We start from the raw sequence: 23,640 nt of genomic DNA, 5'->3' as shown, positions 1-23,640 counted from the left end.
CGCTGACTACATATGGTACGGATTTAAAGACATGACGCTTTATTTCCAAGATAATGCAAGGTAAGATTTGAATTTCAATACAACATAGAGCAATATAGTAACAGAGGCTTGTATTGTATTATTTATTGTATATTCGGTAACACTTTACTTGAAGGGGTGTGCATAAGACTGACATGACACCTTCATAATCATGACATGACACATGTCATGAATATGAAGGTGGTTTTATGCATGTTTATGACAACTGTCATTAAGTGTCATTCGCTCAGTTATGTCATTTTTAATGCAAATATGACATTATTTGACCTAACTCTAACCTAACCCTACCCCTACCCTTACCCTTAACCATAGCCCATAACAAAGACATCTCAAACAATGTCATCTTTGCATTAAAAATTACATAACTGAGCAAATGACACTTAATGACAGTTGTCATAAACATGCATAAAAAACCGTCATATTCATGACATGTGTCATGTCATGATTATGTAGGTGCCATGTCATGATTATGAAGGTGTCATGTCAGTCTTATGCACACCCCTTCAAGTAAAGTGTAACCGTATATTCTAATACATTTCTGATACTAATACCATATATATGTTCATGTTTAATAGTTCCTTCATAATTATGTACATGAAGAAATATATTTTGTGTTGTACCTGTGTCAGCAAGTGCGCAGCTGACACACCCACCTAAATGATTTCAATATAGGCCTATCGCTTTTCCTGCCCAAAAAGACCATGAACATTGCAGATAACATCTGAAGTAAAAATTAATTTACATGCACATATCTTTTAAACTAATCCTGTGTGACTGATACGATTCAAATCGGGAGATTTTAGGTCACGTTTTGGCTGTCAGTCAATGGCTGCATCCGAAAGCTGGAAAATGCTGCCATTGGAGGACAGATTTCATGGTAGGAAGGCATGAAGAAATGTCCGAATCCAATCTCAGTTTCACTTCCTGTCTCCTGAGATACCTTCATCTGATCGATTTTTGAAGGCAGCATAGTAGATGTATCCTTTGCTGCCTTTGATATCCCACAGTCCTGTGTGTTCCATTCCGTGATGGTTGAGCTAAAATAAAATAAAGATGGTGTCTGAAAGTTGCGGTTGGTGGTCAGTTTGTGTGTAAATGTATGTTTCTGACCAACTTTTTGCACTTTTAATGTTATTTCTAGCAAGAAATCAGTATTATAGTATTTAAATATTCACTTAGTTATCACCAAAGTTCATTGAGCAATCCAGTCATTATATAGATCAGTGGTTTACTTCCATAATTTGTGCAAAGCGTCATGGGGCATAGGAAAAAAGGTGGATATTGATAGCAGAATGGTTGCCAAGCAACACACAGGCGCAGTGACGCAGTAATACTGATGGTCTGATACCATCAGTAATACTGATAATAATGAGGTCACAGGTGTATGTTTCTGCAGTAATTTACAACGGCTTTGAACGCAGTCAGTCACTCAAAATCAAGGACAGGAAGTGTTTTATAAATATGAATATTCATGTCTTAAATTCTTTACTTTCAAGTATTCAAACCTTCAAGATTTAAACATGTCTGATAATAATAAATTCTATGAACAATAATTTGAACAATGTGAGGTCTTGGAGTCAAAGTGGCTGAGAACCATCTCAGTGCTAGAAGGCCTCTGACATGCAAACTAAGGGTAAGAGTTGTGCAGAGCAGTAGCTCGGTGAATGGATGTTTTGTTTAACTGAACCATGTATTCCAGTGAGATAGGAATACTGTACTGACCAATCAACATCCAGAGACGAAACAATTAATTTAATATGAATCATCAATGATACATGTGACAGCAGGATACCATTGACTATAGATGGGACAAAATCTCAACAATTCTGATGAATGGCTATGCTATTTTTAATTTTGTAATTTCATCTGAATATCAACATTTGAGAGATTTAGTAAGCCAAAGCAGTTTTGAGGTTAATTGATTTTTTGTGTCTATTTGTTAATGATGGATTTGTTAACATCCATGTTTTTGGATTTGTGGAGAAAATAAATTAGTATTATTCTTAGCATCATCATCATCATCATTATTATTATTATTATTTGGAAGTAAAAAGAGAAAATTAGACCTTTTTTCTATTTATTTCATTGAATAGGACCCATGCGAAACTTATACCTAAATATGTTACAGTTACAATTTCCCTTCACAGATCAGCATCACATATCAGGCCTGTTGTCCCCAAGGACCATGAGGTTGTCAGGACAACCAGTGTGATTCTGATTCCAAGCAGCTAAGACAAGACTCTACCTTAAGACAGCAGCTGCTGCAGACAGCAGCCAATCAAAGGTGAGCAAGAGGGAAAAGGATGACATCATAGACAAATTAGGGCAAGTTGCATTAGCACTTTGTTTTGTATAACTGCCCGCAGATTAAACGTGGGTAGGCTGGGCTAAAGAGATAACTGGTCATGGTATGAATGGACGTTCACACATACACACACACACATACACAGGTTACAATTTTATTATTATTATTATTATTTTAATGCTTATTGTTTTATAGAAACATATACAGTGATGTTATCAGATGCTAATACCATGTTTTTCATATAATGCTTGGTACCACATGATTATATACCATATTTATATGGTACTCTATCATGGTAGTGCCCATACAAATAAATAAACTGACAAGCTAATGTCTACATTAAAAAAAATGATAAAAGAAAAAATATATATATTATCATGCTGTTTTTACTCTAAACTGGGTGGGGGAAAAAATCCCTACCTTGCTTCCACTAGTCTGTGAAACAACAGATCCAGTTTTTCTGGCTGCCTCCCTCCCCCTCTCTCCTGGCAGCTGCCTTTATTAACATGCAGCCCCTTGGCCAATAAGGCTGCGAGGGCTTTGTGACATCACAGGCTAGGGAACAGTAGGCAGGCAGTGAAGCACGCAGGCTGCTGACTAGCCAGTGAGTCCAGGTCTTGGGGTCAGGAACCGGTCTGACCACAGAATGGAAAGTCTGTGCATGTACTAGGTTTTAGGAATATATGCGTTGGAGGATGTACAAGGAAAACACAAGGAGGCTTCCACAAATACAGCCAGGGAATGTCAAGACATGTTTCAGGTGAGTTGTTTCTCAAGGGCTCATTTTCTGTCTGCGATGACTCGAATACGGATGAGAGAGCGAGAGAAAAAGGGAGGGTGGAGAGGGGTAACGTTTTTGCTTGGCTCTCAGCATTCAAACCTTTTGAGGAGGATAGGAAAAAGAAGATGATGGAGGAAAAAGAGAGAAGCTGTGTTAATGCATTGTATCGAGGAAAACAGTTGCATTCTGGGTGCTCTTGCAGCTGTACCCTACCCCATTCCAACAGTAAAATGCATCTCTTGTTGATGTCACAAATGAACATTGTGGGTGTGTGTAATCAGAATAGCAGCAAATATGGAAACAAATAAAGCACTGCTTTTTTTTTTTTGTCTGTGAGATTCAAAGCTGCATTTATTTCTGTCGATGTGACCATTCCGACCTTCCTTGTTCCGTTAATGATGCCGAAAAGATGGATGGTTCAGCAGACAGACTGATGTCATTGGTGGTGGGATATGGCCTTTTGTTAGTCTCCACATGTCTGTATTTGGGTCTTTCATATAGTACGTTTTAGAATGATTGATTTTTACCTCTGCCAAGCCTGTGCAGATGCACAAGAGGCTACACATACACATTAGGAGTCAGAGCTAGCCAATGTCCCTCTCTTTATTCAAGTATTTTTAGATATAGAGTATCAGAAATAAAGAGCAAGGAACAATAGTTCCTGAATCAGTGGAGGATGGCTTTGTCAGTGATTTAATTCATTAACATGTGTCCTGTGGAATAGGAGTGTCATGTGTGATGATGTGTGGGGGCTTGCACAAAAAGACCTGACCGCTAAACTAGCTATGTGGTAATTGGGGATACTCTAGTATAGGAATTTTGGCCTATAGTAATAACCAAAAAAATCAATATTAGGTTATGGTTGACAACCGATATGATGGTCGGTAACCTATATGTTTTTAAAGATGTTACCTATACCTCTTCCCAGAAACTGTTATCTGATACAGAAAATGTACGGTTTGGTGTGTGTGGGGGTTTCCCTCTGTCTACACTGAATTTGTTTGTTGTTTCATATGCCTGTGAGTGTTTTATGTGTTTTTCTGTTTAACTACAATGTCAGTCTACATTGTTTCTTGTATTTCAATTCTACTGAAGTATGAAAGTATTTGAGTAAAAGAAGCCTGGTCAGAACAACCTGCTCAATTTCTGTGTCTGAGTTTCAGAATTTAGTAGGCCTGTCACGATAACAACTTTTTGTTTTGCGATATATTGCCCCAGAAATAATTGCGATTAAGCAATATTATTGTCATTTTAAAGACCATTTCATGCCACTGAATATATAATCATAATATAACAGCATAATAATGCAAGAAGGCCTACACACTTCCAAATGACAACAAACTTTTTAATTTTTAAGAATATTTAGATCATGGAAATTAAGTATCAAAATAATTAGATATCTTAACCTGAATAAATAGTAAATAAACATTTTCTAACAAAAAGTGCAAAGTAACAAGTACAAAAAAAAAGAAAAATGCACAAAGAACTTTTTTCCCTGACCTTCTTTTCTCAGTAAATTAAGGGTGCACACTATTGCTGAAAAACACAATCCCTATTTAGCAGTCAGATGTCTGTATGCACAAAGGCACAGATCCATAAACAAGGCCATATCTGCAGATGAAACTTTTTTTGTAGAAGCAATTTTTTAATTTGAACTAGCACCTCATGACTACACCACGTTATGTACGAGACGCTGCAAAAGACACAGGTGCAAGTGAAATGTACAAAACATATTAACTTTTAAATAAATATAATGGGCGATATATTGCATCACCAAAAATTATTGAGGTCATGTACATGTATTGCGCGATAAGTCGATATATTGATTATTGCGACAGGCCTACAATTTAGTAAAAAAGGGCAAAAAAAATCTTATTTATTTGATTTTTTTTCTCTTTATTGTGACTTTTTAATGTGTATTATAATCAAAAGTATACCCTGAAAAACTACATTAAACTTAAGAATTACATCGAATGTTTTTCATAATTGCAACGTTTGCAACTCGTCAAGCTGTTAATCAGCATATCAGATAATATGTTAATTTCACATTGTTCCAACAATCACTGGTACACGGTCAAGCACTGTTCATACTAGGGGTGGGAATCGCAGGGTACCTCACGATACAATACGAATCACGATACATGGCTCACGATACTAGACAATTCTATAATGATACATCACGATATCTGTCTTAACTATGAAAACAAAATGCCTGTGAAAAGGTTAAGTGCACGTTTTCTCTCTTTATTCAAGTCCAAACTGTTAGAAAGCAGCACAAAAGTTATGTAAATCAAATTTAACAGGCTAAGGAAATTAATCATTTTTTTCTTGGACTTACTAAAAGCTTACAATGTTCTTTGTGTAAACCAACACATTTAACTGCTTATCAACTTTATATATAGCCTATATATAAACCTGGTACATTTCAAAATTTACCTGGAGTGCTTTCTCAACCTTTCCTCTCCTCTCCTCTCCTCTCATCATAAAAACGGAGCCCCGTGCACATGACATGCAGGGGGAAAAAAGCCATTCACATCGTGTCTTTTGCGCGCTCAGGTTCGCTATTTCAAATGTAGACGCGTGGCAAGCAAACACACTGCACACTTCCGCACCACATTACGGCTCTGATGAGGTTTTGTTTCGTCGTCCATGCCATAAGTGCAGATTTATCTCAGTCAGCAAACTAATTTGGCCCAGATTTGGCATGCATCTGGCACAGCTGGCATTCATCCGCCACTGGCATACAGCATGTGGGCCAAATATGGCAAGGGTTTGGCAGAGATGGTATCGGGTTAGGATGGCACACAAGACATGGGCCAGATGTCAAATGTAGTATTTGGCCCAGATGTCAAATATAGATATTAGGGATGCACCGATACCACTTTTTCCAGTACTCGCCCGATACTGATACTTTTATTTTTGGTACTTGCCGATACTGAGTACCGATACCAATATTTTTTATTGCATTTGTAAATTGTTTAAATATTGGGTACAGAAACCAAAAGAGTATGTATAATGTTAGTTGGTTAGCTTAATTTATCAAATAGATAGTCAAAAAAATCATATTCAGACACCTTCAAAATTATCACAGTTTATTCGCTATAGTTTAGAACACGGTAATAAAATATGACAAAAACTCAGTTTAACTGTCAGAACAAATTCAGCTTGATAATGTTAGATAACTTTGATAGAAAGGTATGTAATGGATTACAATCAACCAAAAATGATTCAGACAGTATGACAGTATTTACACAACTATCAATACTTAGTCGGGCAACCTTTAGCCTTAATGACAGCATATAGTCTCCTGGGCATGCTGTCATCCAGCTTCATGCAAACCTGAACTTCAATTTTTTTTCCCAGACTCGGTCTGAATAATTTTTGGTCCCAAATCTGAATCAGTTTTACTGGTAGTCCACTGTATGAAGAATTTTTGGGTATAATCTGTCACAGTTTACTTTATTTTGCTATCCTCACTTACATAAATGAGCAATAGTGTCCTGCACCCACTAGTAAAAAAAATATCAAAAATTATATCTGGTCTCTGAATAATTTTTGGTTTGACTATGTATCCTTCGGTTATTTTCACACTTAATTATGCCCATTAAAATTTATTTTTTAAGTTTTTGTTACTTTCACTTTTTTTCCTCTATGGTACATCATCTTTAATTTAATATCATTAGAGCTGCTCCATTGCAGCGGCTTAGTACTGTAATCATGCGCTTTGCAGTAATAATGCAGGGAACCACTCGTTATAAATCTCCTAACTGTGATATTTTCAGAAATAGAAGTCGCAGTTTTTTTTTATCTGAAACGTGCTGCGATTTATATTCCAAAGCCACTCATATAATGCACAAACACTCAAGCAAGCAAAACGCGCAACACGTGCACGTATTTGTACTGGTGCAGAATGAGAGGGACAAGTAGTAGGCTACAGCCTAGCGCATTTCACACAGGCTGCTAGTTCACTTTCGCCAGAAAGTCATGTATGCATAAGGTTGAAAATAAATGATGTTTATAGTGAATGCCCCTATAAATGGTCTTATTTTTACGATTTAGTTTTAATCCAAATGATACGTGTGCTGAGTGAGTGAACATCAAAGATCACACAACAGAAGTGCCCGTGCTCGCTCTCTCTCGCTCTCTCCCTACCGTTAAGTAACTTTTGCATTGTTTTACTTACTTGTTTTTGACACATCCGACCGAACTACAAGCTTTCCAGTGATGTCTGTGAGAAAGGCATATTCACTCGACAAGCTCGCGTATCTGCGCGCGCACAATCCACTCAGCGTGTTCTGGTGTCGGTGTTTCTTTGTCTGAATATGGCACTTATCACATGCTGTGTGGTATCGGCGTTTGGTATCGGGGCATTTTAACAAGTACGAGTACGAGTACAAGAGCTCAGTATCGGGCCCGATACCGGTGCATCCCTAATAGATATGTGGGCCACATAAGTATGGCCGATCTTGACCCATATTTAAAATCCATTTAAACTATTTTTTTTAGTAAAATCCCAATTTTTTCCCATACAGAAAGGTAATATATTCACATATATGTGAAACACTGTTAAATATATTGAAATATATATTTAAAATATATTTTTAAAATGCATAACATAAAGCTCATGTTACAATGATATTATATGATATTATATCTTATATTATAGAATAGGAACATCAAAGATCACACAACAGAAGTGCCCGTGCTCGCTCTCTCTCGCTCTCTCCCTACCGTTAAGTAACTTTTGCATTGTTTTACTTACTTGTTTTTGACACATCCGACCGAACTACAAGCTTTCCAGTGATGTCTGTGAGAAAGGCATATTCACTCGACAAGCTCGCGTATCTGCGCGCGCACAATCCACTCAGCGTGTTCTGGTGTCGGTGTTTCTTTGTCTGAATATGGCACTTATCACATGCTGTGTGGTATCGGCGTTTGGTATCGGGGCATTTTAACAAGTACGAGTACGAGTACAAGAGCTCAGTATCGGGCCCGATACCGGTGCATCCCTAATAGATATGTGGGCCACATAAGTATGGCCGATCTTGACCCATATTTAAAATCCATTTAAACTATTTTTTTTAGTAAAATCCCAATTTTTTCCCATACAGAAAGGTAATATATTCACATATATGTGAAACACTGTTAAATATATTGAAATATATATTTAAAATATATTTTTAAAATGCATAACATAAAGCTCATGTTACAATGATATTATATGATATTATATCTTATATTATAGAATAGTAGGGCTGCACGATTATGACAAAACTCATAATTGTCGATTATTCCCTTGAAATTGTAATTGTGATTATTAATTACGATTATCACAATTTACATTGAATGATGTATATACCATTGTTTGATGCAACTGCATGCCGTGTTTTTTATACATTTTTTTTTAATGAAAATAAACAAGCTGAAAACACTCTAACTGAAAACAATCGTTCAAAGCGGCAATTAATCGTTCAAAGTCCACTTATGTTATTCTGCGTGCTTAAGATTAGCTTTTTTTCTTATGTTAGGGCTGTGCGATTAATCGAAATCGCGATTTGACACGTTGCGATTTTCCTAATCGCAAAGCCTGCGATATGGACGCGATATTACTCCAGAGCATATGCATGACTGCCAGCCTTGAGTTGCAGTCTTACTAACCAATAGAGTGAGCGCACCTCCGTTCTCCCCAATCAGCACTGCTCTAGCCAACTGCGTAAACACCCACCATAAAAAAAAAGAGAACACCGGAGAGAGACAGAGTGGGATTATGGCGTCTACTAGGTCAGATCGATAGTTAGGCAAATTAAAACTTAAAACTAAAGAAAAACGTATGCAATTTTATGCTTCGAAATGACAGACAAGAACAAAAAAGTAAATTTCCAAGAGCTGCGTCACAGTGCATATCAAAAGCTCCATTCTCGGTTCTGTTTTCAGTACTGGAGAATAAAAGATACATTCTTAGATGTTTTTGTTAGTACGTGAACGTTATTTTACACATTTTATCTCCCCAACAGATTAATTTGAAATAAGTTTATGATGCATGTTCGCTATTCCCAATTCAGAAGAGTGCACACACAGCCTGTGTCTGTGAATGCTTCTCATACTTGCTCCTCTCTGCCCCACGCGGCGCGAATCCCGCGTTCATGCTTGCCGCACTCACGCAGCCTGTCTCGTAATGCTTGGTTATACTCTCACCTGGCTCCGCACCGCAAGTCTCCGCGAGCGCATCTGGCAGTATGGATGAGGCTTGACGCATGCGCGCAACCTGTGTCGGCTCGCACATGGCTCCGCATTTAAAACGAATGTAAATTCAGTCTAACTGCTTGCTAATTTCACTTGGATGAAATGAAACATTCAGCACATTTTCCACTTGCTCTTAAAATCCCAAATACTTAAAATGAATAAATCAGCCTATGTAACATATGTAATACTTTAATAATTGACTTAAGAAATACAGTTATTTATTTATAAAAAAATAAACTCAGTAATTAAGTTAATTCTGTAAAGGTAGTTATACCATTATAATCTTGCCTGCTGAAGAAAAGTAAAAATAGAACCCCTCCCAAAACACAATAACAAATGTATTGGATTTCAGGGTTATAATGGGAATTGTATTGGTTTTAATGTAAAATATAACGGTGTCTATTTGATGGATTCTATTGGTGGGATGTAATCTGGCAGATGGCAACCAATAGAACAACAGTAATTCCTATTGGAATAATGCCCAAAACAAAAAGGAATTTTGTAATGGTTTAATGGAAACTATAAGACTTTCTGTGTTGGTTTCTATTGTTTTTCTCAGCAGGGTAATGATACCCATACTGTGCTGCACATTATTGACAATATTGAGCTGAAGCTTGACTTTGCCAATTTAAAATCGCAAATCAAATCGCAATCGCAATATATGTAAAAAAAAATCGCAATTTGATATTTTATATATATATTATATATAAACTGACTTCAAACAATGTTTTGCTTTCATTCTCATTCAATTTACAGTTTGGTGTAGGCCTACTATCCACTTAAACAATACACGATGAAGTTTCAGGACATTTTATTTGACTTATGTACTATTTATGTAGATGCATTACTTTGATGTGTTTTAATGGGCACGCGCGTTGAGTAGGGATGTAATGGTATGAAAATTTCATATTACGATTATAGTGACCAAAGTTATCACGATTATCAATATTATCACAGTTTTGTTCAAATTAGATTAAAATGTTCAAAAAGAACTGATACACACTGAAAACATTTCAATAAGTTTTATATTTGAAAATCAACAAACAACTAATATAATTAGCAGCTATATGCACTTTTTTTTAGCATAAACATTAAATGAACATTAACATGAAGCCCTAATAATAAATCACTTCAAGATCACGTGATCTTCGGTTAGGAGATCTTGTGATGCTTTTTAAAGCAAAGTTGGGGTTGATTTCGAGTTCACATGCAAACATAAATAGAACAGGCTAATTAAATTTGTCTATTTTAATGCAAGACAACATCTTTTTCGTCAGTGATAGAAATATGATTTAAGATGGTAGTGTAAGCAAGTTTAGTTTGAAAACGTTTAAGTAAATAAGACACAATTAGACAATATTTGAATAAAATAATAATAATAAATATTTATTAATATTTATAAAGCCGGCGACAGCCATGACGTCACTACCGGTGCGACTATAGTATAAATAGGCGCCGGGAGCACACATCATTCACTTCTTCATCTGAAGCTTGCGTCCGCAGCATGGCAAGAAACCTAGAGGATGCAGTCTCTCGTTTCCTACTCAGGGAACGTCTCGGTTACGTATGGTAACCATCGTTCCCTGAAGGAGGGAACGGAGGCGTCACATCAGATGACCAACGAAATTGGGATCTCGCTTAGAGAGATCAATCTACATCGAGTGTAAACTAAACGAGCCAATGCACATTGGCATGCGATTATTGCATCCAGCTGCTGCTGATCACAGCGTGAGTATCAGCGAGGCGCCACGAGCCAGCGCCCAGGAGGATGCAACACTTCTAGTTGAGTGAGCTCGCAACCTGAACGGGCAGGGCACACCCTGTGCCTGATAAGCCAGGGTGATGGCATCCACTATCCAGTGGGCCATCCTCTGCTTTGAGACGGCATTCCCCTTCTGCCGGCCTCCGTTCAGACAAAGAGCTGGTCTGAGCTCCTGAAGCTTTTGTGTTCCTAGGCACGAATCGTTGACCGAAAATGCGTGCAGGTCCCCTACCCTCTTGATGGAGGCCAATGCCAGCAGGAGCAAAGTCTTCATCGAAAGAAATTTCAGCTCGACCGTCTGCAAAGGCTCAAATGGGCCCTGCTGTAGTGCTGTGAGCACTAGAGTCAGGTCCCAAGAGGGTATAGATGGGGGCCGTGGAGGATTTAGCCTTCTCGCCCCCTTAAGGAACCTGACGACCAGGTCATGCTTCCCCAGCGACCTCCCTTCTATGGGGTTGCCTATTTGGTTAGCCGCGATTGCAGCGACATAACACAACTGGCAGTGAGAGGTTTCTGGAGAGGCAAACAGGTCTACCTGAGCGGCTCCGAAATGTCTCCAAACCAGCTGGACAGTCTGGGGATGGAGACGCCATTCTCCCGGGAGCGCAGCTCGAGACAGCTCGTCGGCTGCCTGGTTGAGCAGCCCAGGAATGTGAACAGCACGAAGCGACCTCAGATGCTTCTGACTCCAGAGGAGGAGGTGGCGGGCGAGTTGTGACATGCGACGGGAGCACAGACCACCTTGTCGGTTGATGTACGCAACGGTCGCTGTGTTGTCCGTGCGGACTAGTGCATGCTTGCCTCGTAAGCGCCCTTTGAGAAGGCTCAGGGCAAGGTGCACTGCCAGCAACTCTAAGGCAGTTGATGCCAGTGCAGTTGGAGCCCCCGTCCAAACCCCTGACACTGCAAGCCCGCTGTATGTGGCCCCCCAGCCGGTGGTTGAGGCATCTGTGCAAACCACAGCATGCCTGGAGACCTGCTCTAGGGGCACTTCTAACGAATGCTCTGTTCTCTCAGGGGAACAAGGGGTACCTCCGCAACTTATGTGAAGAAACCGGGGAACAGGGACAGCCCGGAGGGCAGGACCTCGTACTGATATGCTCGTCCTTCGTACGCGAACCACAGCAATGGTCTGTGGTGCGGAAGGGTCAACACATGAAGTACGCGTCCTTCAGGTCGACCGCTGCAAACCAATCTCGGGGACGGATGCACCCAAAGATGCGTTCCTGTGTCATCATCTTGAACAGTAACCGCTGAAGGGCCTGGTTCAAGACACGCAGGTCCAAGATTGGTCGTAACCCACCGCCTTGCTTAGGTACAATGAAGTAGGTGCTGTAAAACCCCGTCTTCATATCGGCTGGAGGGACCGGCTCTATCGCATCCTTCGCCAGTAGGACTGCGACCTCCGCCCGCAAGACAGGACCATCGGCCGCCTTCACTGTTGTGAAGCGGATGCCACTGAACTTGGGGGGGGGGGATGCCGGGCGACTGAATCGCATAGCCGAGCCTGACGGTTCGAAGGAGCCATCGAGACGGGCTGGGTAGCTCAAGCCAGGCTCCCAGACACCACGCAAGTGGCATCAACAGAACTACAGGCGTACCCGCAGTGGGGCAGCGCGGAAGAACGCAGGGACCCGGCCCGGGTGTCTCGTAGCCGGTCCGAGGCAGGGTCAGGGTCTGCTGCTCACTGGCGAGAGAGGACGGTGAGTGTGATACGCACTGGATCGTCCACAACCCCCTGTCCCCTCTGGGGACCCAGAAATAGAGGAATTGCTCTTTGTCGAGTATTTGGGAACCACCGACCGAGAGGTCAGTGGCGGAAAAAAATAAAAAGATTCTCCACCCGGCCCTCCTCCGGGGGAGGGAGTGGTGTGCTTACCATCTCCTGAAGAGCAGGTCCCTCTACCTCTTGGTTGCCCGTCTCAGGGCCTCTGCTCTTTCGCTTGCCTCCAGGTTTGGCGGGGGCCTGGACAGGCTGAACAGCTGCCCTGGGACCGGCTCCACGGCGCAGCTTTGCTGGAGGCCGCAGGAGCGGGGCAGTGGCAGGGGGGCCGCCCTCGGGCGACGGCAGCAGCTGCACGCCGGGGCAGGATGTACCTGATGGCCTCAGTCTGCTTTGGTCAGCGGAGAACTGCTGGACAAGTTCTCCACCGTGTCGCCGAAAAGGCCGGCCTGGGACACAGGGGCGTTCAAGAATCGTGTCTTGTCCGTCTCGTGCATGTCAGCCAGTCACAGCCAGAAATGGCACTCCTGGACCACCATAGTGGACATCGCACGACCCAGAGACTGCGCCGTAACCTTCATCGCTCGTAGCGCGAGGTCCGCTGCGGTGCGGAGTTCTCTGCGAACTTCTGGGTCGTGACCACCCTCGTGCAAGTCCCTCAGTGCCTTAGCCTGGTGCACTTACAATCACACAGTAGCGTGTAAGGCGGAGGCAGCTTCTCCACAGGTCATATAAGCATCGCTGGCCAGTCGAGTACCTACAAACCTGAGAGGGGAGGAACGGTTCTCCCTGCTGGTTGGAGGTGGTATTAGGACACAACTGCATCGCAACCGACCGCTACACTGGGGGGACCCTTGTAACCCCCTAGCTGCCCCACCATTGAGGGTGGTGAGGGAGGAGGAACCTGCAGATCGGTTTCCGGCAGTAAAAAGGTGCCGTCCACGACCTGTTGAGCTCCTCATGCACCTCTGGGAAGAAAGGCACCGAGGCGGGGCGCTCCAAGAACCAATCGTGCAACCTTGAGGGCTCGGGACATGATGGAAGTCTCCACTCAAGCCCTACCCCTACGGCGGCCCGGGAAAGCATAGCCATTATTTTGTGGATCCGATTCAGGCATTGCTACAGTCCCGGAGGAGAGCAGCGCAGCCGAATCTTCCTCTCCAGAAAGCTCTGGCTCACCCTCCGATGCAGCAATCGACATCTGGTGGTTGGGAGGAGCGCCAAAGGATACGGCTGGGACGCTCCTTGTAGAGGGCCCAGCACATTCCATTGGCAGCTCAACTGGCTGCAGAGTGCCTCAGACCGCCCGCGCTACTGCACCCGAAAATGCTCTTTTAAGGGAAAAAGCTCTTTTAGCGTGCTGAGGCGCACAGGGGAGATGATCATCTGCAACACAAACAGGGGGTAGTGCAGCCTGATGTGTGCAACCCACTCGACACGGGAAACCACCACCGCTGAAGCGCCGTACCGCCAACACGAAGAGCTCTCAAAGAGCGCGCTGAACTCGTTCAGTCTTCTTCTCTCAGTAGAGTAGTCAGGAGCAGAACGATGTGATCGCTCAGCTCTGAAGAGAAAAGCTGAATCTGCGCTGCATCTGCTGCCTACTTATACTCACGCTGTGATCAGCGGCAGCTGGATGCAATAATCGCATGCCAATGTGCATTGGCTCATTTAGTTTACACTCAAAGTAGATTGGTCTCTCTAAGCGAGATCCCAATTTCGTCGGTCATCCGAAGTGACGTAGAAAGTGACCGACTGAAAGGGAAGCATGGTTACATAAGTAACCCGAGACGTTCCCTTTCATGGGAATGTCGAAACTGCATCCTCTAGGGGTCGCTATGGGGAACAGTATACCCACGCCACCATGCTGAGGGGAGTGCATGCCAGAACCATGGCGAGCACTAAGTACCAACTCTACCATATTGCTATGGGAGTTGCCCCTGGGACGTTAGACGGCTGTCAGTGATGTTATTCCCTACGGCCAAAGGCCTAGGCTACATACCCCAAAATACTTACCTGTTAGGGCCAGACTCCTGGGCCCGGGGTAGAGCTCAAGGCTTGGAATCAGGATAGATTCCTTTAAGGGAATACGACCAAGAGCCTAGAATCATACTAGTCTTGGCCTGTCACACAGGGGCTACCGCACGTTTCTCTTTGTATGTGCTGAAGGAATCCTATGTATCCTCTCATCCAGAGGATACATAGGAGGAGTGGTGCCCAAGGCGGAACCAGGGTTTTAAACCACGCGCAAAGCTTAACGTGTGCACTTACCATAGTATTTGGATTTAGAGTTTTCCAAGCATCTGGTTACAGATACCCGGAAGTACTGGGCCAAACGGGAGAGTCAAGCTCAATACAACCCTCAAAGGTGAGGGGAGCACTGCCCGAGACAGCATTACACAGGAAGGTTTCTCATAATGCCACCTATACCTCCCGCTCGATGCCTCAGCAAGAGGGGATATCCTGGTGATCGGGAAGCCCCTCAGGGCGACCCAGGTACGGTAGACCAGTCAGGGTAGCATGAAAGCATAAATCCAGCCCGGACATCCAGGAAAATCCTTGCAGTGACGCGCCGGGGGCCTGATGATCACGAAAGCTCCCACAGAAGCCTGTGTTATGGCCGCATGATCCAGGAAGTTTGAAGCCGAAACCCGGCTTTTCTTACCGTCTGGACATATATAGACGAGTGAAATACACACTGCAAGTCGAGCACCCGGTTCCTGAACCCAGCAGAGGGGGCCCATCGAGAACCTACCCTAGAAAGGGACAGAAACACACAGGTCCCGGAAAACTAGCAGAAGGTTATACACACAACCACCAGCTCATTAGATACACATATATATTTATATATATACATATATTAGACATGGATCGTACTCACCCACCATGGTTCCCACGTCGGAGCTCTGTCTGGAAAAGCCTCTAGACTGAACCATCAGTAAGGTGGTCACTATGATTTAGCCATAGAACCAACCAAAACATAATAGGTCCAGTAAGAGACTGTTATGCAGGAAGTTTCCAGTGGTGGTTACAGGGGAATTAGGAAGGGGAAGAAAGGGTAGATGTTACACCCCCTGAGGGAAAGAGCAGATACCTAAGTATCACTCTGATCCGGACGAAAGCGCTGATGCCTTGTCTGGATCACATCCCTCAGGTCTTGCCTACCTGACCCCCCTGGGTTGTTCGGGCTCAGACCTGGACCTTCGTGGAACAAAGGTTTTGAAGGCCGCTGAGCGCGCCTTTGCCTCCCTGAACTTCTCGACCACTGTCTCAACGGAGGTACCAAAAAGTTCAGAGGGCGAAACCGGGGCATCAAGAAGAAAGCCCCTTTCTTTCTTCCCGATGTCTGCCAGGTTTACCCACAGATGCCCATGGCAGAGGCTGCCTGCTTAGTAGCACGGAGAGCAAGATCCGTGGTGCGGCACAACTCAGCCATCTCATCAGGAGAAAGGCCCTCGCCTTTATCCAGGTCTTTCAGCAGGTCAGCCTGGTATGCCTGGAGCACCACCATCATGTGCAACAAAGCAACAGCCTGACCTGCTGCTGCGTATGCCCTGCCATTCAAGCGAGATGTAATCTGAAGGGGCACAGATGGCAAGGAGGGAGTTTTGAGAGACGATGTCTCACCCATAGAGAGATAACTGGCTAGCATCTCTTCTACAGGGGGCATCCTCTCATAGCCGTTTTCGCGCATCGCCTCGATGTTCACAAAACTGGTATGCTGAAACCGATGGATGCGTGAGGAAAACGGACTCTTCCATTCCTTCTAGATCTCAGTATGGAAATCAGGAATGAAAGGAAGGCTCACCTGAGCTGGAGGGTTATGGCCAGAAAGATAACGTTCATCGAGATGACCTCGCGACGTCACTTCCTTAGTCCGCTTCCACGGCAAGTCAAGCCTCGCCGTGGCGCGATCCATAACCTCCAAGAGCTCGTCAAACGCAGGGCAGGAGGATTGGGAAGGCTCAGCCTCAGCTTCTTCGCCCTCCTCATCCATTTCCTGCTCTTCCTGGGCTGAACCCAGCAGAGCACTGGCCCCTGGATCAGATGATGTTAAAGAGAGAACATCATCCTCCAGCGGCTGTCTCTCGTCCGCCGCCGATGAGCGCAAGAGGGAAAGCCCCTCTTTAAACTCATCGGCCAGGTCCACCTGTGATCCCCACGAGCTCATTCTCCTCCGTGCCTCAGCAGCGGCGGGTCCTGAACCGTGGGAAGCAGATGGCTGCCCCTCTTTACTCGAAAAGAGAGACAAACGAGAACAGAGCTTTTTCATTGGAAAACGCTTGCAGTGCACGCAGATTGCCCCCTCGAGGACATCGCGTGCGTGCTCTTCGCCCAAACTGACAACGCATAGATCATGTGTGTCATCGGGTGTCAAATAGCGATGACACGGATGCACACACCTTCTAAACGCTCTGCTAGTGCTCGCCATAATGAATAGAGATAGCTCTTACTTTTTCCTTGGAAATGCACGCTTCAAACAGAACAGTCAATGAAGATGAAGAAGAGAATGATGTGTGCTCCCGGCGCCTATTTATACTATAGTCGCACCGGTAGTGACGTTATGCCTGTCGCCGGCCAACGAGTTGGTGTTTCTTCAATGTATGCTTCAGACACGGGTCACGTCAAGGCGTTCCCCATAGCGACCCCTAGAGGATGCAGTTCGAAGTTCCCATGAAAGGGAACTATAGATTTGAGCTCTTATTAATGAAAGTTTGAGCTTTTAATCACATTTTATGTGTAGATGAGCGGTTTTGATAGTTTGTAAATGTTTTGCTGGTACTTTGTCAATAGATAAATGGAAGTAACTATAAGCTAATTAATTTAACCTAAAAGTCTGCACCGTGGGGTCAATCGGTGACATCACTTACATGAACTAATGGGCTGAAACTATTTGAAACACATTTTGAACTTTCATTGCAAACAAATATTGATAAATTGTACTGTGATATCAGGAGCGTCAGAAAAAAAAACTAAAACAGGGGAAGTTGCAAGAAAATTTGTAATGGGAGCTGCTGACAAAGATACAGGTAATAAATATAATAAAAAAAAAGATCTTTGAAATTAAAATTAATAATGGTAAGACAGAACCAGAGTACTGTGAACGTACCTTACTTCAAACGGTAACGGTCTGTATGTATATTATTTTCTAAACTTTAGTGAAGTGTTTGTTCAATAGGGCTGTGTATCACCAGCAAAGCCACGATACGATACGTATCACGATACATAGGCCACGATACGTATCACGATACATGACTGCACTGAATTTGACCTCAGCAGAATCTAGAAAAACAGCTGTTTATTAAACACTGCTTACTATAGTGCCATTTCTAACTATTGGCAGAGCAGGCAGCTGACCTCTGTGTTATGAAGGGCCTCCATAACTGTACCACAGTACAATATAGGCAATGGCATATGTTTCATTTTTACATTGTGCACTCCCCACCAGGTACAATATTCTGATTGTTTGCATCTTGTTTTTAAGCCCATAAATAATAATGTACTTGTTCTAATAAATTTATATTGTAATGTACTCATTCTAATATATTTCAAAAATAATTTACATTGCTGGTAGGTTATCATTGCACAAATTAACATGCTCTCCACAATAAAAAAAAAAAAAAGAGAAGTTCTAAACTAACGCGTTGTTTTAACGAATCAGCTCATGTGAAATATGAATAATTAACCACAACTAGTTATAATTAATTATGAATATTTTAGATCCGCTGTAGATATTTAGCTGACCTCTCAGGGTCAACGGTCTTGTCAATTCTAAGAACGTTAATTTCCTGGTTAAGGGAAATAACTTTCTTACTGTACAATTCTACAAAGCTTGTAGCGTAAATCTGCATGATTAGTGGCTTGATTGTTATGAGCTGTCAATGAACACGTCAAGTGTGATACAAGTAAGGTTTTATTAACTACATAAACACTTAAACTAGTCTAACAGACTACATAAACACATAAACTGGTCTAACATCCTACATACACATATAAACTGGTCTAACATACACATACACACACACACACACACACACACACAGTTGGTATAGGAAAGGGTTAAAGTTTAACTCAGTACAGAAAAAGGCATAAAGAATTGTAGCACCATAATCAGCACAAACTGGGCTACAATAATATGTGAGCAGCATGTATGTATGTGATTGTGTTTTTGAGAAAACTACGTTTATGCGTGCTTAGTGAAAAACAAAAATTTTAAAGTCACTGAAATAAGGCAATAAAACACATACAGACCATTTGTTCACAGTGTTAGGTGAGGGGGCGTTAGATATTATTTGTTAAATATAACAAAATGTTGTGTGTCTGATTGGTCCAAATGCTACATAGTCTTCACTGTATCTAACGCACACACTCTCAAGGCTGATTTATACTCGCTTTCGCGACGTCGTTTCGCGTGGCAGTGTGCACAACTTTTTTTGTAACTTTCCGCGCAGCTCCGTTTCCGAAGATGCACAAGTTCAAAGTGACTCTAGCCGAACATGACCGTCTGTGCCAGCATTTGTGTGAAACAGAAGCAGTTTGGTGTTAAGTTCAGTCACACACACAGATCACGCTGCGGCCGCACTCAGACATTCAGGAACAAACTTTTTAGCACTGCCTCAAGAGCTACATTATCTTTCTCAACAAGGAGCTGGTAGCATCATTGTTTCTAAAGGAATTAAAGCCACTTTACTGTTAATAGAGAAACGCGGCAAAACGGTGGTAATTCATACATACACAGTCTCTCTCGCTTTCTCGTAAATGAACAGTTGATGAATTACACTTTTTTGAGAATAGAATATTGAAGTGGAGATCGCTAAACAGCAAGCTAAGCGGTGTTTTCAGAAAGCAAGCGTGTTAATCCACAGTGGAGAGAGAGCGCGCGTGCACAGGGTTGCCAGGTTGACAAAGATAAGTAGCACACTTAGCAGATATTTCCGTATTGCGCAAGTGTGAAGCTCTGTTTCGGGGATTACGTCTCTTTATATCAGGCAACCCAGTTGTGTTCCTCGTCGGCCAGATTAAACCTTGTTGTAGCCTATATATGCTCTATTCATTCTTTTTTTTAGAAACCTCGCACTTTTCTACTCAATTTTAAACGTTGTAAAGTTATAAACAAATTAAGCGTGGTCCACTGCTGCACACGTGCCACAATATCGATACATGACCAGCTGTATCGATACTCGTATCGTCAAATCTCTGTGACGATACATCGTCGTATCGATATTTTGAACACAGCACTATTGTTCAAGTAGACTTTGCTGCTTGTGGAAACCTCACGCGAGCCTGAAAGGTACTTAAAACTTAAAATCTTATTTGCACTTTTGAAGACTGTTCACCAAAGACTAAATTTCAGTCCGGCAGAATTTTCTGCACACTTCACCACCTAGGCCAAAATGAGCATTGTGAATGTAAGAGCCTCACACTACATTGTTTGTTTGAATTGTATTTCAGGGCAGTTTGTGAAGACAGATAACTTGAACAGAAGTCAGTTCCAGATCCAGCCTCCACACCAGACCTCTCACTCACAAGGATTGCTGTCTACTAGATATTATGTGTACTCTTCAGACTTAGGTGCATGCAGATATTATTCAGGGACATGAACACTTGAATATTGCAAAAATAGAGAAAGTACCTTATTTAAGAATTCTGTGTTAAACATTAAATTCTTTAAATGTGTAAACATAAAAAATATATATATATATTTTTACTGTTTTTTTGTTTTGTTTTCCAAAGCACCTAAAAGCCAATTCACACGGCCATACTCCAACAGGGTTAACACACTGCCCAAGCAAAACAAATAAGCATGTTAGGTGTGAGATTCATTCAACTTGGTTTGCTGATTAAACATGATTAAATATTTGTTCAGAATACTGTCGTTGTTGTGACTATTCTTCTGGGAGGGGTGTGTATCGAGTGGCTTGGTAATGGTTTTGTTGAGGCTGATATGTGGAACCCATCTGGTCGTATAGGCGTATAGGACCAGAATAGGGCCAACTATGGTCATACAGGTGGCTGAGATATGGATCTGTCATGGCCCATTTGTGGCCCATATTTTGGCTGCCAGGTTTAGTTCACCTGTGGATCAGGCTCAGCTGTGGCTCAGTTTTGAGCTTTCGGTTTTAAAGATTGGTGTTGATATGGTTTATTTAAGGTTGTGTTTTGGTTCCAATGTTACATTTCGATCTGGCCCAATTCAGGGCCAGTTATGGGTAATTAACTTGGCTGAGACTTGTCTGGAATCCAGACCTGGTCCACACTAGGACCGTAATTCATTATGGTATATGGGCCAAGCAAAAGCTGGTTGTGTGTGCCGGAGCTGTGCCAGAGAAAAATTGCTATGTGGGATGTTTCTGCCGGCCGGTGCCCTAACGCGCACTTGTAATATCTGAGAGAGAGGGAGAGCATCCAGTTTTGTTGACGTAAAACTGGACGCGCCGCTCTCTCCCACTCATATAGTGAGGGAAATTCACGTGCGATCTGAGCGGAGATGTTAGGCTACTCACGGACTCAATATGTGCTCTGCAATAATAGCGTGATCGATGCCTACAGTCCACACTGATAGCTGTTTTGGGGCAGTTTTTTAGTTCTCATCTCCATAAACATATATAGAGCAGTAGATCTAATACAGTGGCTGGAAATCTGTTTATCCTTTGGTTCCTCGTGCTTCCCCATCTTCATAGAGAAAGCAGTTCATTAGGGCTGTCAAAAAAAATTCTAATTTCGAATATTTGTCGAATTTAAAATAAAAATCCACATTCAAATGCAAAAACTTAGCATTCGAATTTTAGGTGTGCGTCAGGCATCCTTATCAGTGGCGCACGAGATGCGATGACGATGTAGGCTAAGTGTCATTGCATTTTAATGTTTTTGTTAGTCTATCCAGTTGAACCCACTAGATGCGGCGCTGCTACGTTGTTCATTCGAAATATTGCAGAAAAAGAGAACAATAAATGCGGGGAAGATGTTGTTTATGTCAAAACCGAAACCAAGCTGTTCACACAGAACGCATATTCATCGCATTTTCTAGAGGGACATCTATCAGCGTTGCACTCGCGTCTCGCACGTTTAGAAAGCTATATAAAATTTATGTTAAATTAATTTAAATTTCAACTTTTAAAAAAACATGTCTCAACATGTCTCATAAACATTATGCACTTTTTTCAAAGATAGTCGTGTTATTTTATTATGCTTTGAAGAAACGTGCATAATATTTAGCTCGATGCGCCCTCTTGTGGCCTCAGGAGAGAAGCTAAAAGCCCCCCCCCCAACTGAAATTATGCCTTTTAAATTTGAATATATTTGGTATATTGATATTTTTTTCAGCCATTTTGACAGCCCTACAGTTCATGGTTGCTCAGAGTGCTTTGGAAAGAAGGTGGAAATGGCGAGGCCGCAATTTCCACACATTTTTTAGATGCTGGGAGCAGGGAAATCTATATAGACCGCTTTATTTTACTAATATATTGTAGTAAATTGCAGTATTGTATTGTAGTAAAATATCGATATTTGGCGCCAGATATCGATTCTCGTATCGCACGAAGAAGGACAATGGTATATCGCCATATCGATATATTGTCCCACCCCTAGTTCATACTGTATGTTGATTTCCTTTTTACGTTTGCAGTATTAGCCACTGTGGGTCTCCCAGCTCTAGGCCCCTGGAAGTCAAGGCCCTGGCATTCTGGACCTATTGGCCCGAACCAAAAGTTATCCTTGACTGTTAAAGCACTCATTCATAAAGCACTCACTCATTCAACAGATAGCTGTTGTTTTCACAATTTTAAAATGTATATGTCAGCTTTTGGCAGACATCATAGGGGCACCACCCATTTCTCCTGTGTAGGATCACGGTGATGCTGGAGCCCATCCCAGAATCTCAGGCAGGGAAACACAATGAACGGCCAATCCATCACAGGACTAAGTTTTTTTTTTTTTTTTAATGCATACATTAGAGTATGCGGACAGTCAGGCAAACAGCCGTGTGTGATGACATAACTGGACCGGACCATATTTGTCGCTACGACGTACCAAATAATGTTCCAGCGATGTAACTGTGATTCCCATATTCGTCGTGGCGACGTTACAGTGGTACGTTGCTGGAACATGGCGAGAATGAGTTGTGATTTGTGCATCTACTTTGCGAACTAAGCAACCAATCGTGTCGATCGTCACATACCTTGCCATGAGCAGAAGCCATGACCAATGACGTGTGATAAGAAGCGTGACACTTTCGTTGCCCCACTTCTCGCATGAGAAGCTACGTGACGTCTACTTCGTATCGTCTGAAGTAACTTTTGCCTGCTATCACAAAAAATAACCCATCGATGTTCGAAGTTTACGTGGTTACAGTAGGACTAAGCTCGGTGCATTAACAATTAGTGAGGAACAGTGATGGAAATGTGCTTTTGCCAAAAAAAATAAAATGAAATAAAATAAAAGTGTCTAGTCCTGCAAATTACTGTCTTTTATAGTTTTGTTTTGGGCCAAAAGGTCCAGAGTATTTATTATAATTATTATTATTATTATAATTTGAGTAATCTTTTGCATCTCCCAATCGCAGGAAATGTCTTAATTTGTTTTTAAGATTTCGTCATACTCTGACAAAAATATAAGGAGAAAACATTGAGTGCAACATTGAGTGTTATTTGGAAGGGGGTGTGCTAATAACACTTCCCTTGCATTGTGTGTAAATGTCCTAAAACCAAAAACTAACACACACACACAAATATATATATATATATATATATATATATATATATATATATATATATATATATATATATATA

General features: G+C 42.2%; 1 protein-coding gene across 2 annotated transcripts in view; it reads left to right on the top strand.

Annotated features, from left to right (window-relative positions):
- The first annotated feature begins 2,887 nt into the window (after positions 1–2,887).
- LOC107566210 (serine/threonine-protein kinase PAK 3) overlaps positions 2,888–23,640 on the top strand; it is a 181,367-nt gene continuing 160,614 nt past the window's right edge. For both annotated transcript variants that reach the window (XM_016251582.1, XM_016251581.1), the window contains exon 1: positions 2,888–3,104. The gene's annotated coding sequence lies outside the window, so the exon portion shown is untranslated. The remainder of the gene's footprint in view (positions 3,105–23,640) is intronic.

Source organism: Sinocyclocheilus grahami, unplaced genomic scaffold (genome assembly GCF_001515645.1).
Source record: "Sinocyclocheilus grahami isolate Dianchi unplaced genomic scaffold, SAMN03320097.WGS_v1.1 scaffold1058.1, whole genome shotgun sequence".
NCBI classification, from domain to species: Eukaryota; Metazoa; Chordata; class Actinopteri; order Cypriniformes; family Cyprinidae; genus Sinocyclocheilus; species Sinocyclocheilus grahami.
The sequence above is the reverse complement of the archived record's forward strand: the minus strand, read 5'-3'. Positions and strand labels throughout refer to the sequence as shown.